The sequence below is a fragment of the Halichoerus grypus genome, chromosome 13 (assembly GCF_964656455.1).
Source record: "Halichoerus grypus chromosome 13, mHalGry1.hap1.1, whole genome shotgun sequence".
Lineage (NCBI taxonomy): Eukaryota > Metazoa > Chordata > Mammalia > Carnivora > Phocidae > Halichoerus > Halichoerus grypus.
The window spans coordinates 2,689,224-2,698,886 of record NC_135724.1 but is presented as its reverse complement, the minus strand read 5'-3'; positions in this window follow the sequence as shown (position 1 = coordinate 2,698,886).

The following is a 9,663-nucleotide window of genomic DNA, read 5'->3' as shown; positions in this document are numbered from 1 at the left end:
CATTTTCTTTCCTCTTTTGCTCAGTGACTTGGGAGAAATAAGAGGAAAGAGCAAACTGGAGAGTGTATTTGACACAACGGCCCACGGAGGACCGTGGTGTGGCGTGCAGCCCTGCCCACGGGCTTCCACCCAGAGGACAGTTAGAGGGGAGCTTCGTGTATTTATTGCATCAGTTTGGAATCTCTCCCCTAGTTATAAACACACTTCGTTTTCCCCTGAAAAATAACACATGATTTAACCAAATATCTCTTTGGTAGGACGTTATAAAGTGATTTAGGAAGAAATGAAAATTTCTGGCTTTCTCTTTTAAAAAGGGTCATATGCTGGCCTCCAAGGAGGGCAAGATATTTCCACCTGCACTTCTAAACTTCCCTTTCTCTCGTGTTCTGTTGTGCCGAATCTGCCCACCCCTTCCCTCGGTGGCCTGGGCCTCCCGCTGATTATTAACAGAGACTGCAGGTTAATAGAGTGGGAAAAGACACCTTTGAGGCATCTTTATATCTGGACAAAGTCTGACTTCAGGAAGGTAAGAGACTCACTGATGTGGTCACTGCGCACAAATTGTTTTTTTCTGGATGTAACACTGGCACATTGTCTTCAAACTCCAAGAGGAAATTGCTTGTGATATGTAGATGAAAATGGAGAACAGGCTTCTACAGGACATCATGAGAGCTCATGACGAATTTGAATTTCTACACAATAGAGCTCATTCACACTTCAGGGCAATTGAAATGTCAAATAATTCTTAAAGCATAATGTGTGGCTTGTTAATCCCTGCAGAAGTCTTCATGCTCTTTGGTGGAGAAGACAGACTTGGAGCAGGGTGGAGTGAGAAGGGGACACTCGTCCAGAGGCCCTGCCTCCGGCGCGTGCCCTGCGGCACCCAGAGCGAGCACTCGCGAGCGCATTTCTGGAGCCGTGGTGAATAAGGGAAGGGGGCCCAGCATCCTCCCAGGTTAGAAATGTTCTACTAAGTTAACCTTCGGAGACAAGGAAGTTCGAATGAATTGCTAATTAATCACTTAGCCATGTTCCTAGTGATTAATATATAAAACACTCTTACAGACCAATAAGAAAAAGGCAACTCAATGACTCCACTCCAAAAGAAAAATGGTCAAAGATCTGAACAATTCTTCACAAAAGAAAGAGCTGACAAGGCTTGCGAACAAATGGAAAATGCCTAGATTCACAAGCTGCTAAAGAAACGTAAGACAAAAATACGGTAATACGTGCCTTTGTGGGCTCCGGAGACAGTAGGCTTTCCCCTGAGTGATAATGCCTTGTGACAGGAAGGTCCGGGTGGCGGGACAGGCGCGGACACCGCTGTCTCAAGTGGGTTTGTGCTCCGGGCCCAGACGCACTCGGCTCGAGCCGCATCGCATCCATGCTCGCCCGGTTTACCCCCAGGAGGAGCCGGGTGAGCACAGGGCTGCAGCCCCGTCACCAACTTCCCACAAGATGAAGACCTAGAAAGAACCCAAGTATTAGCGGCGTCTGGGAGGCTCAGTCGGTGAAGCGTCTGCCTTCGGCTTGGGTCATGATCCCGGGGTCCTGGGATCGAGTCCCGCATCGGGCTCCCTGCTCAGTGAGGGGTCTGTTTCTCCTCTACCCCTCCCCCTGCTTGTGCTTGCTCGCTCTCTCAAAAATAAATAAAATCTTAAAAAAAAAAAAGTAGAAGCCAAGTATTAGATGACAGGCAGGCCGCTAAGATGGCTGGCTGTTCTCGCTTCCCCCTTCCTCCCACGGTGATAGGACTTGGTCATGTTTAAATTTATGTTTTCTTATTGGATTCGTGTGCACCAAGTTGAAATCATTGGAACCCTGGGTTCATGAAAAATTGTCGAGGTCAGCCCATGCATGGGCATTTTGGTGATTTTGTGTCTCTGTAACCACAGGATCAGTGCCCGTGAGCCTCCCAGTCAGCATGAAAGCTAGAAGCTTGTCGATAAGTCCTCCTGGCTGAGGGGACTCCGGCTTATTCTCTCCCTGGTGTTCCTCTTTACATCGTCTCAGATTATATACGTGTGTGTATTCCAGGAAGTAGTGTCCTAATTTTTACTTTGCAAGCACAGTAGCATGCTATATGTCACCTCTGAAACCTATTCTACATTCCGCTGTAATTGCTCCATTTGACCACTTCTGCTTTGTGATTATATCATAATATGTTAATTCACGTTCCTGTGGATGAGTGTGTGCAGTTTCCAGGTTTTCTCTCCTGAGAACAGAGTTGCTGTTCAAGAACGCGTGCGACAGTCCCGAATACGTCCGCTGGTGCTCGTTTGCCGGCTTTCTCTGTGGTGGTCTTCTGGGGCTGTCGTAATGGGGTGGTGTCAAACAGCAGGACCCATTCTCTCAGCGTCCGGAGGGCAGGAGCCTGAGGTCAAGGCAGGGCTGCGCTCTGGGGGAGGGATCCTCCCTTGCCTCTCTCAGCTTCTGGTGGTTCCTGGTCCTCGATGATCCCAGGTATATTACATGTTTGAGATGACAATATTTTAGAAATGGAAAACAGATTAGTGGTTGTCAGGGGTTAGAGATGGAGGTAGGGAAGGTAGGTGGGTTATAGGAGGGATTGTCAATGTTCACAGCAGCAATGTCCACAATAGCCAAACCGTGGAAAGAGCCCAGATGTCCATCGACAGACGAATGGATAAAGAAGATGTGGTTCATATATACAATGGAATATTATGCAGCCACCAGAAAGGATGAAATCTTGCCATTTGCAACGACATGGATGGAACTAGAGGGTATTACGCTAAGTGAAACAAGTCAATTAGAGAAAGACAATTATCATATGATCTCACTGATATGCGGAATTTAAGAAACAAAACAGATGAACATAGGGGAAGGGAAAAAACAGAGAGACAGAGACAAACCATAAGAGACTCTTAACTATGGAGAACAAAGGGAGGGTTGCTGGAGGGAGGTGGGTGGGGGATGGGCATTAAGGAGGGCACTTGTGATGAGCGCTGGGTGTTGTATGTAAGTGATGAATCACTAAAATCTACACCTGAAACCAAATTTACCATATATGTTAACTAACTAGAACTTAAATAAAAAATAGAAATTAAAAAAAGGGTGTAATGGAACTCTTGCGTGTCCTGACTGTGGTTGGTGGACACAAGCCGCAAGGTGACAAAACTGCATAGAACTTAACACCCCCCCCCCCCCGCCCGAATGTAAGTAACACGGCACCGTGCTTATTCTGGCTGTGATAGTCTTATCATTTTGCAAAGTGTTAGCGCCTAGGATTAAAAAGTGAATTTATTTACCCCGATGTTTGTTAGTATCTTTTTGGAAGAACTGTTTGCCCCTCCAGCAGGGGAGTGCTGCACAGACTTGCTCAGTAACCAGCAGCCAGAACAAATACTCGGTACTCAGCATGTGGAGCGCCTGCTCTTGTGACTCTTAATTAGGTCTCTTATTCTCGACCACTTGCTTGTGCTTCTCTGCCCACAGCTCTTTAGTATGTGTGGCATTTCTCCCTAGATTACCAGTGACGTGTCTGTCACATTTAACTGCCCAGGACAACTGCCCGTGGAGATGAGGACCCCTCCAGGGACCCCCAAGTTCAGTAAGATGCCATCGAGCCAAATACGCCCACCAGACTTGGCGACAATCCGTCTAACCACTGTTTTCCAAAGCAGCAGTAAACAGACCTAAACTTCACCTTATTCACACAAATAGTTATTTCTGATGTGCCTCCACATGACGTCAGCAAAGTGCCAGGTGGAAGTGCAGGGGTCTTCAGGGGTTCCTGGTCCCCGGCCACTGGTGACTCAGGCATACGCGGGCTTCTAGGATGGCCTAGAACCAGGATGTGTGCCTGGAGGACGCAGCTTGCTGAGACGGAGCAGGAACACGCTCACCGTCGGCCTCCTATGTTGCAGGCAGCGTGAGGGTTTCCCACGGATGATCAAATGCGTTCTCTCGATTGCATGAGCCCAGCTATTAGCCTTGCATTTCCAGCTGAAGAAATAAAGTCTTAGAGTGGCCATGCCACTTGCCCACAATCGCACGGAGCTGGTAAGCGGCTGAGCCTGCATGCACGTATAAACTAGGTGTCCGGAACGCTGGGCCGGTGTTGGCAGCCTCCTCCTGCTTTCTGAACATGGAGCAGCCCAGCAGCCCCTGAATCATCGTGCCCCTCCACCCCGGCAGCGTCCCTGGCGGGCTTGTCTCCCCCCTCCACAGTCAGTACTGTTGGGCGGCTTATCCTGCGCCTTCTCCTCTTTGGTGAGATTGCTGGCTACAGGGAAGTAACGTTGCCCTCGAAGAGCGAGAAGCCTGGACGCCAGGCCAATGGCTGCTGGATGCCCGGGGCCCCGTTTTCTTGTTATTGGGGGACTTTATTTTTATTTCTGGGTTTGACGTCCCATTTCAGATGACCACGGTCAACAGAGGGAGAACCATGCTGGATCTATGTCAATGCGCAGTTCATGCCAAGCTTTACTTGGCTAAAATCCAGCCTGAAACATAAGGGTAGAAATGGCCCCTTGGACTTTCTTTCCATCAGCCAGGCAGATGGCTCTGGGATGCATTTCATAATGCTCCTCAGGCGGTGCCCCATCGGGGGCATGGTGGCCCCAACGGGGGGGTATATTGCACTGGGCTGGCTTCCCCAGAGTCACACCCCCAGATACAGCACCCTCACAGAAGCCCCTGTGGCAGGCTCTGCCTTTGGCTTGGACCAGCTAAGACACCTCTGCTCCGAACGCGCTCATTATATAGAGAATGAGGCAGTGAGAGAAGGAATTCTGTGCTTCATTGGCACAAGAAAACAAATTCTGTCATTATCCTTTCGGGGTCTTATTTGAAATTTCAACAACCGTGAGATACCCCGTGTCTCACCTAGCTTTTTGACTTCCTCCTTTTGCTTCTAGAGACATGGTCAGCGGCTGACTGGGTGAGGTCACTGGGAGAGCTGAAGAGCGTAAGGCCCTGGAGAAGGGAGGCCGCGGGCGAGGACAGGGCTCCGGGACTCAGCACGGCAGCCAGGATGGCCCCGCCGTGTGGCCGCGCGGAACTCAGTTCTTTCTAAAGTGGGCCTGGCGGGCGTAACAATGGCTGGCCTCTCCTGGAGGCCGCCACGCTGCCGTAAATACTCCATGTAGGCCATGGACAATTCCTAACAACCTCTGAGGGAGGGATGAAGACCCTCCCTGTTCCCCACACAAGAGACAAGGCAAGGGCGAGTCTTCAGCCCGTTGGCCTTCCCGGTGCCCAGAGCTGGTGGGTCCGGCTGAGGCTGGGCTTTCGGATGAAGCTTGGACTTTCGATGGTAACTGTCCCAGAATGATGGCAACTGTCCCAGAATGATGGCAACTGTCTCGTTTTAGACTGAAATTTCCATGGGAGGTTTTCCACTGGGTTTTATGTGTGTTCGCTTCTGTTGCTAAATGGGCTCAGCACAACCTGGTGTTCCTCAGCAGTTGTCACAGTAGTCTCAGACGGGCCCGAGAGCTCCTCCCTCAGCTGTGCGGTTTGTTTCAGATCTCAGCTGAGGGCAAAGTGAAGGCTTCGGCTTCCTCGCTCTTGTGGCTGTACGTCAGACCCGTCCTGCTGCTTCCACACCCTCCCTTACGTAGCAGCTTCCTGTGTCTTCAAGGTAAGCGTCCCAAATCATCAAATCATAAAAGTGTCAGAGCTAGACAGAACATGAGCCGTCACTTACTTCAGATTAATAAACTGAGCCTCAGAGAAGTTAAGAAACCTAACACACAACAAGTGAATGATGGCTCTCCACAAGAGTTCTGGCCTCCTGTCGGGACGGTTCTCTCTGCGCCGTCCCCGTTCAGAGTATCTCCCGGAGAGGTCTGGTATGCCGCAAGAAGTTACACGGTGTTCGCTCCACAAATTATAACTCAGCTTTGGTATAGGCAGCGTGTCTAAAATGACGAGACCTACCTCTGAGAGCAGTAATTACAGTAAGGTATTGTCATGGAGTGATGTTTGTGGTGTCCGGCCTCCCCCAGGGTGATGGTATTAGGAGCTGGGGCCTTTGGGGGTGATTAGGTCGTGAAGGTGGAGCCCTCAAGAATGAGATCAGCGCCTTCAAAAAGAGGCCCCTTTCTCCAGGTGAGGACACACGGTGAGAGACGGCCGTCCGCAACTCAGAGGAGCCGCAACCCGGAACCTGACCATGCGGGCACCCTGATCTCGGACCTGCAGCCTCCAGATGGAGAGAAATCAGTTTCTGTTGTGTATAAGCCACCCAGACGTGGTACTTTGTACAGCAGCGTGAATAGACTAAAACAGCTATCCAGAAAATTTTGAAATAAATATAATTTAAATCTGCATGTAAGTGAGTTTCCAAGGCATATAGTGTTGGACACATGTTGGTGTGTGTGGAAGCCTCCAGCACCGTGGGTCCTAATAGTCCACCAGTTTTAAAATAGCGATGTCTAAGCAAGGCTGCAGCCTGTGAGAAGTGAGTTTCCCTGATGCTCTTACAGTTATTTGCTTTAATTAGATGAACACGGAAATGCATCTGGCTGTTACTGCTCTTTCACCTTAATCAGAAGATTTAAGTAATATTTCCCAAAATGTTGTACACATACCCCAGACGGTGTAGGAGATTATTTTAAGTGGCAGCCCAACAAATATGTTTCATTTAAACATCTGTGCATTGATTTCATTTGTATTAAAATATGTTGCAAAGCACATATTTGATAAAGCACCGGTACCCAAAATATACAAAGTTAAAACTCAACAACAAGCAAACAGCCCAATTACAAAAACGGTCAAAGACTGGAACAAATATGTCACCAAAGAAGACACACAGATGGGAAACAAGCTGATGAGAAGATGCTCTATATCATCTGTCGGGGGGAGACGCAAAGTAGAAACAATGCTCAGACACCACTGCGCTCCATCAGAAAGGCCAGGCCCATGGGGTTGTCCGGTCGTTCGCACACTGAGGACACCGGGCACTGGCCGGGGGACGGGGGGGCACGGGAACGCGCACTCGCTGCCCAAGACAGCTTGCTGGGGGTTTTTACAAAAGATAAACCCATTCACCTTACGATCCAGCAGCCCTGCTCCTTGGTATTTACCCGCAGGGTTTGAAGATGATGTCCACGGAAGCGCCGGCATACAGATGTTCACAGCAGGTTTGTTCATTATTGCTCAAACCTGGAAGTGCCCAAGATGTCCTTCACAGGTGATGGATAAATAGACCGGGGTCCTTGCAGACCGTGGGATATTACTCAGTCCTAAAAAGAAACGAGCCATCAAACCGGGAGAATTCACGGAAGAACGTGAAGAGCGAGTCCCTCAGTGAAAGAAGCCAGCCTGAGAGGGCCACGAACCGTGTGATCCCAGCGCTGGGACGTCCTGGGAGAGGCAGGGCTATGGAGACGGTGAGGGTCAGTCCCTGCCCCGGCTCAGGCATGGGGGAAGGAGGGGGTGAATGGGTGGCGCCCAGAGAAATTCGGGGGCGATGAAACTATTCTCTGTGCTGTAACGGTGGATACGTGACATGCACTTGTCAAAACCCATGGAGTCAGCCTCAATGCAAGGCATGGAAGTCGTATTAGTTAATACGAATGTACCGATATGGGTTCAGTCTTTGTAACAGATGTACCAGCCAGTGCAAGATGCCATTCCATGAACGGGAGAGACTGTACTGACGGGAGGGCTTGTACCAGATGCTCAATACTCCTGGAAAGCCAACGCTGTGAAAAGAATCTATTCCTTGAAAACCCCCTCCGAGTTGTTGCTCCGTAAGTAGAGGTTACCTGCTGTCATTATAAGCAGCCAGTGTGTGCCCCGCACGGTTGCTGCGCTGGAGGTCGGCCTAATAACGGGCTCCTGTCCGCCCTGCGGCTGAGGACGTGCTGGCGGCGGGCTGCCACCAGGTGGCGCGCCCGCCCCTCTCCTCCTTCCCTCCTCCTCCCTCCGTCTCCCTTCCTCCCTCCCCCACCCTGCCTTCCTCCTTCCTCTCTCCCTTCCTCCCTCCCCACCCTGCCTTCTTCACTTCCTCTCTCCCTTCCTCCCTCCCCCACCCTGCCTTCTTCACTTCCTCTCTCCCTTCCTCCCTCCCCCACCCTGCCTTCCTCCTTCCTCTCTCCCTTCCTCCCTCCCCCACCCTGCCTTCTTCACTTCCTCTCTCCCTTCCTCCCTCCCCCACCCTGCCTTCCTCCTTCCTCTCTCCCTTCCTCCCTCCCCCACCCTGCCTTCCTCCTTCCTCTCTCCCTTCCTCCCTCCCCCACCCTGCCTTCCTCCCTTCCTCTCTCCCTTCCTCCCTCCCCCACCCTGCCTTCCTCCTTCCCTCCCTCTCTCTCTTCCTCCCTCTCCCCCATTTCTTCTTCATTTTCTCAATTCTGTTCCTGTCTTTCCCTTTTCCCATTTCTGTGTGTGAACTGTCATCCCTGGATCTAATAACATGAAGGTGGAGCCCAGTTCTGTTCTTTTGGATGAGCATTGCCCGTGGGGGGTGGGGGGGAGCAGGGCATGTAGGAGGGGGCGCCGACTGACATTAGCCCAAAGCAGCCCTTCTGCCCCTTGTGGGGTCCTGGCACTGGGGAGAGCCCTGGTGACTGCACGGCGTGCCGGGTGACCCTGTGAGGCCGCTCTGGCTGGAGCACCCACCCACACACAAAGGGAAGGGACCGCAGTCCCACCTGAGCTCTTAAATGCCCCTGGGCCCCCTTCCCCACCTGCAGCCCCTGAGCCTCACCCCACTGTCCAGGTGGTTTTCCCTGTCACTCCCGGGATGGATTCCCATCCACATCCTGGCCCCTGGCTGTGGGATGAACCGAGTGTGTCCAGACTTTCCAGCATGCTCCTCCTGAGACCTGGTTTTGCTCTTGGCTTCCCAGCCCGGCCTGGGGTGCCTTCACACCCAGACCACCTCCCCATTCCCCATGCAGATCCTGAGTCTGAAGGGCCTTGCTGCCTCCTACAAATCCCTATGTCTGAACAAAGGGATTGAAATCCCAAAATCTAAGGGGGAAAACAGATGCTCAGATAACCAACTCGAGCTATTACCAAAACCATGGCCAGGAGGAATTTGGCTGCATGATGGAGGACGCCTCATCCAGACGGGGTCAGGGAGAAGCTGGATCTGACCGTGCGTGGGAGGCCGTGAGCGTCATTACTATGGGGGACACGGGGCAGGGGGACACTCAGGCTTGGGAAGCCGGGAAGGGCTCTTGAGATGAATGAGAAAGGATCATGAATGTCATGATGGAAAAACCTGAAATCTTGGGTTGGGGAAAAGACTGGTACATGAAATTACAATCAAATTAAAACTTGGATTTCTTGATAAAATACTAGTATCTATCTCATAAAATACCTGTATTTATCAATAAAATATTAGTATTCAGAATATACAAAGAATTATAATAGATCAATGAAAACACACAAAACCAAATTTTTAAAATAGGCAAAAAACAAAACAAAACAACAGGCAAATCATGGAAGAGGAAAAGCAAATGGGAGGTTCACCCTCACTAGAAATTAAGAAAACTCAAAACCTCACAGGTTAGCAAAAATGGAGAAGCCTGGTAGTACTCAGTGGGGACGAGGACAGAGAGCACCAGGAATTTTCAGACACTGCTGGTGAGAATGTAAATTCTTGCAATCACGTTGGAAAATCATGTTAAACCCCAGCAACTCCACTCCTACAGCCCAGAATATTTATATCCACAGGGAGACATGTAT